The sequence below is a fragment of the Caretta caretta genome, chromosome 25, assembly GCF_965140235.1.
Source record: "Caretta caretta isolate rCarCar2 chromosome 25, rCarCar1.hap1, whole genome shotgun sequence".
NCBI classification, from domain to species: domain Eukaryota; kingdom Metazoa; phylum Chordata; order Testudines; family Cheloniidae; genus Caretta; species Caretta caretta.
Genome location: NC_134230.1, coordinates 14,284,954 through 14,293,060, shown reverse-complemented (window position 1 = coordinate 14,293,060; position 8,107 = coordinate 14,284,954).

Here is an 8,107-nt window from a genome sequence, read left to right as displayed (position 1 = left end):
GGGAGGAACCCCTTCTGCGCAGCAGACTCCTTGGAGTCTCACTCTTCCATCAGGGTAGGCCACATGGTCTTACCACTTCTGAGACTGAGCTGCCAGTCTCCCACTTCACACCGTGAACTCGGCCCAGAGAGACCCCGGGTCAGAGACCTTGACATGTTTTACTTTTGTATGCACTTCCATGGGTATTTGCAGGGACTCCCGGCAGCCTTTTCAAAGCAGAGTTGGGTTTCTCAGTCAGCTGGAACACAGCACTGGGAAATCCTTAGCTTAGCACTGTCCATTCTGGCCAAGCCAGCTTAACCAGCCAGCCAAGCTGCTGTGGAATCCATTCCTGCTCTCTGTCTCCCTAACCTGTTGTCAGTCCCAGGTGAGAGCCCTGCCCTGCCCCTCTCCACAGGGCAGCCCTTAGTCCAGCCACCGGACACTTTTCCCCTTTGTTCTCGAGCTGGGGACTTTGCTCTTCATTGCTCAGCAGAGAAGCAGAACCATCTCCCTCCGCTTGGCAGCTTGCTGTTTCTTATCCAGCCATTGGGGTTCCCACTGTCTGCTTGGGTTCGCCCCCTTGATCAGAGTCAGTTTCAGCACTTTCTAGCCTGGGCCTTAGCGGCCCATTCAGCCCGGCCCGGCCCAGCCGGCGCCGTGACCCCACAAATGCCCCTGGCGCGGGTTCCGCCCGCCGGCTCTCAATGCCAGTACAGAAGGAAGAGGCACAGGGAGAATTCATAAAAATATCACAGAAAATCCCCACTTCATCACCCCCATCAGAGGTAGCCTGGGTCCTTGTGCCATTTGGGCACTCGATCTGCTGCACAAAGACACCTTGAAATGCATTTAGCTGCTCCTTCAGAGGACACTTTAACCCACGCAACCCCCACCCCTGTGGAAAGCCTCATCCTGGGTGCAACGACTCCTGACGCATATGACATTAGCGCCTGTTGCCATAACAACATTGATTTATTAGCTGGAAAAACTTTAAAGTTAAGGCCAACATTTTCGAGTGGCTTTGCTTGACAAAGGCTCTGGTTTTGATCCCACCTGTCTGCCTCCAGCCTCCACTTATCAAAGCATCCCCCATTCACCAGAGTCACTTAGCATCTTGTTTACAACAAGCAGAGAGAGGTGGAAAGACTCATCCCCTTGCCAAGGCTGTTCAGTGCTGCTGGGGGGAGAGGGATGTGGTAACCAAGGTGCTGCAGTGAATCGCCCACCCCAGAGGGGACCGGATTCTAGCAGACAAAGAAGGGAAGTACCAGCGGATGGGGCATCGGATAGACTGGGAGAAGAGAGACCCGAGTTCTGTCCGCCGCTGACCGGCGAGTCACTGCCCCGCTCCATGCCGGTTTCCCCTCCGCCCTTCATCGGGCTTGTCTATTTAGATTAAGCTCTTCAAGGCACGGGCAGGCTCTTTACAACACCTGGCACAGCAGGGCCTTGAGCTCAGCTGCTCTCCTAACCCAGATACCCAGACAGTAGCTGCTACTGAGGTGGGATGTGATTTGGGCCAAGGTGGCCTACAGAGAGTTAAAAAATGTCTAGTTTTAGAGGAACAGCCGTGTTAGTCTGTATTCGCAAAAAGAAAAGGAGTACTTGTGGCACCTTAGAGACTAACCAATTTATTTGAGCATGAGCTTTCGTGAGCCACACGAAAGCTCATGCTCAAATAAATTGGTTAGTCTCTAAGGTGCCACAAGTACTCCTTTTCTTTTTGCAAAAAATGTCTAGTAAATGTCAACACCCCACCCCCCACCAATTCAATTATTTGTGACACTCGGCCCTTCACAAAGGGGGCACCCAGCGGGGAAGGGAGGTGATCTGCTCCCGCAGCCCGGCCCTGGCAGCCCCGTGCTCCATCCACCGCCCTGCCAGGAGGGGAGGTAGGCCAGTGGCAATTGGAACAACTGGAAATGAGACAGGCTCAGCCCAGCCTCTGCCACACAGGGCCGCCGTAGCTGAGCGAGCCCTGCAGGGGGCAGCACAGCCCCGAGTTTATTTCTCCCCCCTTCCAAGCCCAGCGCTTGTTTGGCTGGGGCCAGCAGCCTGGAACAAAGACACCAACTGAGCCTTGTGTGGCTCCGCCAGACTGGGGCCCATCGTCTGGCCTACAGCAGTTAGGCTTTGGCTGGGGACAGTACGTACAACACCGCGGCGGCCCAGGGTTCAGAGCGGCACAGAGACTGCCCTGTGCAATCCACTTGCATGCAGCAGAATCCTGCAGGCTAGCAGCTGCCACCCCAGGTGTGGGGGCAAATTGGGCCCCAGCCGCACCCCAGGGAAGGAAACTTGCCCCGCTGCCAAGGCAAAAGTGCCCAACGACAGCTGATCAGTTTGTGTTTAAGCAACAGCAGTTCATGGTGAAGGATCAGAGCGTGCCCAGAACAAGAACATCAAGTGTTGGAACAAGGGCGGCAGGGTTTAGTGGCGAGAGCCGGTGACTGGGTACCCAGCCTCCTGGGTGCTATTTCTAGCCCTACCTTTGACTCCCTCTGCAACCTTGTGCAAATCCCTGAACCACCCTCTACCTCAGATTCCCTCCTGGGCCAGGTAATGCTTCCTGGGGCAGTGGAAGCTCTAGTTACCTGTTTGTAATCACAGCAGAAGAGGTACCAGAAACAGGCTAAACCTTACATCGGGCATGTGGTTTTGATTGGACAAATTACTCCTCTTACCCCTGCATTCTCTGCTGATGAAGATAGCTAGGGTGCAGCCAAGGGCATGGGTTGGTTAGAGTCCAGCGGTGAAGTCAGCGCCCGGTGGAGATGATCTCACTCCCCCTACAGTCCATGGGCCTGCGCTGGGACCAGCCATGAGCAGCCTAGCCAGGGAAGGAGCACTGGCGGACCTTCCCCCCACCCTACGCCTGCACTGCAGCATTCCCGCGGACACCCACTGCGGAGGCTGCAGGACGTTTGGTCACCGCGCAGGGCCCCTTCACCGCTTAATCAATGCGACACCCACTAGCCCCCAGCTAGTCTGAAAGCAGACTCCCTCCCCACTACCGAAAGCTCTCACGCTTTCCCCTGCCAAGGGACATGTAGCCATTCAACACCGAGCAAGGAAGTAGAATCTTCAGGCTACGTCTACACTTATAACACTTCAGCATAGACACTATAGCCATGGGAGGAGCGCTCCGATCACGGTAGTTAACCCGTCCCCGGAGAAGCGGGAGAGAGAGAGAGAGTGTGTCCAGAAAGACATAGCTAGGCCAATGCAAGTTTCAGTGTAGACCAGCCCTTTAATTTAAGGTAGGAGCCTATACTATGGAGTCTGTGCCGGCAGAACCCCCTAGTGTAGACGCAGCCTGCTCTGAGAGGAGGAGTTTTAGCCCCTCCTGACCAAATGCCAGTAGCTATGTGGATGGAAGCCCTCGTCTGTTGACACAGCTGTGTCTACGCCAGGGGTTTGGTCAGTGATGTTATGTCGAGCCGGGTATGGGACTTTGCCCATAACCTGACTGACCGAGCTAAGATGCTGATAAGCTCAGCTTGGTTACCGCAAGCATGCATGCTCCTCTTCGCATTGAGGGAGAGGCGGACTGGGTCTTAAACCCATATGGCCAGGGCAGGTCAGTACTGCTCTGGGGTCCCAGGCTGGGAATCTGGTGCGGCTTTGCAGCTTGTCAAAGCAGCACCGTGTGAGAGGGAGCCCAGGCTGGTGGGTCAGAGGGCTCAGTGGTACCCCAGGGGGAACCCGTCACACTAATATGCTGATATAACTTTTAAGCAAAGACCAAGCCTTACTTGACTGGGAAACTGAAGCAGAGCTGGATTAAGGCCAAGAGTTTCAAGGAGGCCCCTTGTTTTTGAATCACCCACAGGCCTGGTCTGCAGAGGTGCTGAGCACTTCTGAGGTGCTGGAACTGCGGGTGCTGAGCACTTCTGAGAATCAGGCCCAAGAGGCCTAAAATTGGGTCCCCATAAATCAGCGCTGGGAATTCGAACAGCTGCCAGCCAGTCCCTCACTCCGTCCTTCACATTCCGCTCGTGTGTGGAGGCGGCCAGTTGACCTGCAAGATCTGCTCTAGCTTGAACATCCGTTTTCCTTACAGCTGAGACAGGGAAGAACTAGGCAGTAGACATCCCCTCATTTAATTTGCAGTTTTCTGCTCAGACTCATATGCAAATCTTTCTTGCAATGTCTCATGTCTTTGATTTCGCCTCTGCCCCCAAGCCTGCACTCCCCCACTCCACCCGTGTGACCCTGATCACTTGTGGATGGAAGAGAGTGCCCTTTCTCCCCTCAAGACTGATGGCACCGTCTGGGACACCGTAGCCAAGCAACTCAGGGACTGTGCTGGGATTCAGGAGAGCTGTGTGACTGGGTAAGTCCCGTAGCTTCGTTTTACAGATGAAGAACCTCTGAATAGGAATGCATATCACAGCTAAAGCAATACGGAGCCCAGGCCCCAAGGGAGATTAACTATTCTTCATACAAATTACTACATCTCAGCTGTGTGACATCCTGTTTTCCTTCCTCCCTGCCCTCTCCTACCCCAGCTCGTTACGGGGCAAGGAGTAATACCGTTCTCCTTTATAAGCACTAGGCATTCTTACAGTACTGCGAATCAGGGCAGTACGTGGGCTGGCTTGTTTACAGCTGGTGGTTTGATATTTATACTCCCGGCACACGCGTTCCTCTGTGCCGTCCGCCCCATTTTGTTAAGCTCCAGCATTACAGAGCCTTGAAAACATTGGTTTGGACGGCCTGATAACAGACAGATAAGATTTCATAACAACGATTGCAGAGCTGCTTTTGGAGGCTGGTCAGCGCTTTGATCCTTGCCAGCCGGGAGCGAAGGACGGACTCCGTTCCATCAGTCCAACATCCTCCCTTGCTTTCTGCTCCGTGCGTTGGCCGGTTTATCAGCGCTTTGCACAATAAAGAGGCGCTCGCTTCTGGGGGAAAAAAAGTTTATCAGCAGCAGCACCTGCCTCCAGCCCTGAGCTGGCACAGGCTCAGAAAGGCCAAGAGCCCAAAAGGGAAAGTTTACAGGCCTTTGAAAATCCCAGTCTAAGGGAGTTATGCCCCCAGCACCCATGGGTGCCCTAATCCCAGGGGATTTCGAACTACTATCTTTATGCTTTCATTTTAGATTTTCAAGAAGGGGTGGTAAGTTAAGATACCAAAGGCACCGTAGGCCAGCTACTCTTAGGAAGTAAACACTATAACAAGGAAAAAGGGATAAGTCTAGAAAAGGGTGCTTATTTGTGTTACGGCAGCACCTAGCAGCCCAGCCATGGCCTAAGATCCTGTTGCGCTAGGCACTGTACAAAGAGACACTCCCTGCCCCCAAAGAGCTTACTAGAGATCTGGCTTGGGTAGGAGATTGCAGCAAGGAAAACTGGAGCCATTAACTGCTCTTCATAACACTCTACGATACAACCGCATTTGCTCCAACCCCTCAGACAGAGACAAACACCTAACAAGATCTCTATCAAGCGTTCTTACAACTACACTACCCACCTGCTGAAGTGAAGAAACAGATTGACAGAGCCAGAAGAGTACCCAGAAGTTACCTACTACAGGACGGGCCCAACAAAGAAAATAACAGAACGCCACTAGCCATCACCTTCAGCCCCCAACTAAAACCTCTCCAACGCATCATCAAGGATCTACAACCTACCCTGAAGGATGACCCATCACTCTCACAGATCTTGGGAGACAGGCCAGTCCTTGCCTACAGACAGCCCCCCAACCTGAAGCAAATATTCACCAGCAACCACACAACAAAAACACTAACCCAGGAACCTATCCTTGCAACAAAGCCCGCTGCCAACCGTGTCCACACATCTATTCAGGGGACACCATCATAGGGCTAATCACATCAGCCACACTATCAGAGGCTCGTTCACCTGCACATCCACCAATGTGATATATGCCATCATGTGCCAGCAATGCCCCTCTGCCATGTACATTGGCCAAACTAGACAGTCTCTACGTAAAAGAATAAATGGACACAAATCAGACATCAGGAATTATAACATTCAAAAACGAGTTGGAGAACACTTCAATCTCTCTGGTCACTCGATCGATTACAGACCTAAAAGCTGCAATTCTTCAACAAAAAAAACTTCAAAAACAGACTCCACCAAGAGACTGCTGAATTGGAATTAATTTGCAAACTGGACACCATTAACTTAGGCTTGACTAAAGACTGGGAGTGGATGTGTCATTACACAAAGTAAAACTTATTCCCCCCTCACCCCCCTGTTCATCACACATTGTCAACTGCTGGAAATGGCCCACCTTGATTAACACTACAAAAGGTCCCCCCCCCCACCCAAGCTGGTAATAGCTCACCTTATCTGATCACTCCCCTTACAGTAAAAAGAAAAGGAGTACTTGTGGCACCTTAGAGACTAACCAATTTATTTGAGCATGAGCTTTCGTGAGCTACAGCTCACTTCATTGATGAAGTGAGCTGTAGCTCACGAAAGCTCATGCTCAAATAAATTGGTTAGTCTCTAAGGTGCCACAAGTACTCCTTTTCTTTTTGCGAATACAGACTAACACGGCTGTTCCTCTGAAACCTCCCCTTACAGTGTGTATGGTAACACCCATTGTTTCATGTTCTCTGTGTATATAAAATCTCCCCACTGTATTTTCCACTGCATGCATCCCATGAAGTGAGCTGTAGCTCACGAAAGCTTATGCTCAGATAAATTTGTTAGTCTCTAAGGTGCCACAAGTCCTCCTGTTCTTTTTGCGGATACAGACTAACATGGCTGCGACTCTGAAATCCTTCATAACGCTGCTACTTCTCAGCTGTGCCCTCAGGGTCTGGGGCCCTTGTTGCTTAAGCAGCATTCATCTACGGCTGCCCAGGACTCAGATTGCAGCATCTACAAACAGGAAAAAAAACCAGCATCCCCTTTGAAACACCTTTATCAGCCACTGTCAGAGGCAGGATACAGGCTATATTGACCATTGCAAGCTAGGGGAATCCCAGTGAAAGCCTCAATTCACATCTGGCAAGGAACAGCAAAGCCCCCTCAGCTTCTGATGAAGTGAGCTGTAGCTCACGAAAGCTCATGCTCAAATAAATTGGTTAGTCTCTAAGGTGCCACAAGTACTCCTTTTCTTTTTGCGAATACAGACTAACACGGCTGTTCCTCTGAAACCTGGTTTACAAGTAGTGAAACCTGAAACTAAAAATGTCTCCTTGCCCGTTGTTCAGCTTGCTGGATGCATTACGGATCAAGCTTCTATGGAGGGATGGTGCAAGAGAAGGGAGCAGGCCATTGGAATAAAGGGACTGCAGTGGGGGACAGCTCCCTCCCAGGTGACAGGAATGGGTTCCACCAGTAAAAGGGAAAGTGACTGATCACGTATTAGACACCCCTGGATTTTAAGCAGTTATGATCTTCACTTATGCAGCATCCCTTCCATGCCAGCTGAATTTGGTAGGGACAGACAGACGATGTGTACTTGCAACTGAGATTCATTTGAGGCTCTAATACAGGTCCACAAAAACCCATTCACCTGGGTAATAAATGGAATCTCAGGTGTGCCAAAGACTGAATGGGTCCCAGCTACCCCTTCACACCCCCAGTAACCCTTCCAGGTGAGGACAGAGACAGCAGCAAGCCTAGACCCCTGCCGGTGCCGGCACTGTACCAGATCCATGGAGAGGGGCCTCCAACCATACTCATCAGAATTGTGCTCATACATAACGCCCACAACGCAGTGTTCAGTCACCCTCCGAGGGCCACGTAGGATCCATGGTTCCAGAAGAGGCAGGGGAGAATGTGCCTCTCAAAAGAAACCCAACATTTCACCTTACGTGGGCCTGTGGCAGAAGGGATCCCAGGAGATGCACTCAAGAGACCTAGGTTCTATTCCCAGCTCTGCTATTAGCCCGTAGGGTGAGCTTGGGAAAGTCACTCTTCATCAGTATATGCCTCAGTTTCCCCATCTATAAAAAGGGGAATAATATTTACTTCCGTTGGCGAAGTGCTTTGAGATGTACCAATGAAAAGCGCTCTGTAAGAGCTAGGGATGATTATGCAATGCAAGCCATAAGCATTTGGAGAATCAAGTCCAACCAGCCTGAAGTCAAGGTCTGACCCCATGTCTCCCAACCACAGCAATCTCTGCTGAGAGGAGCCAG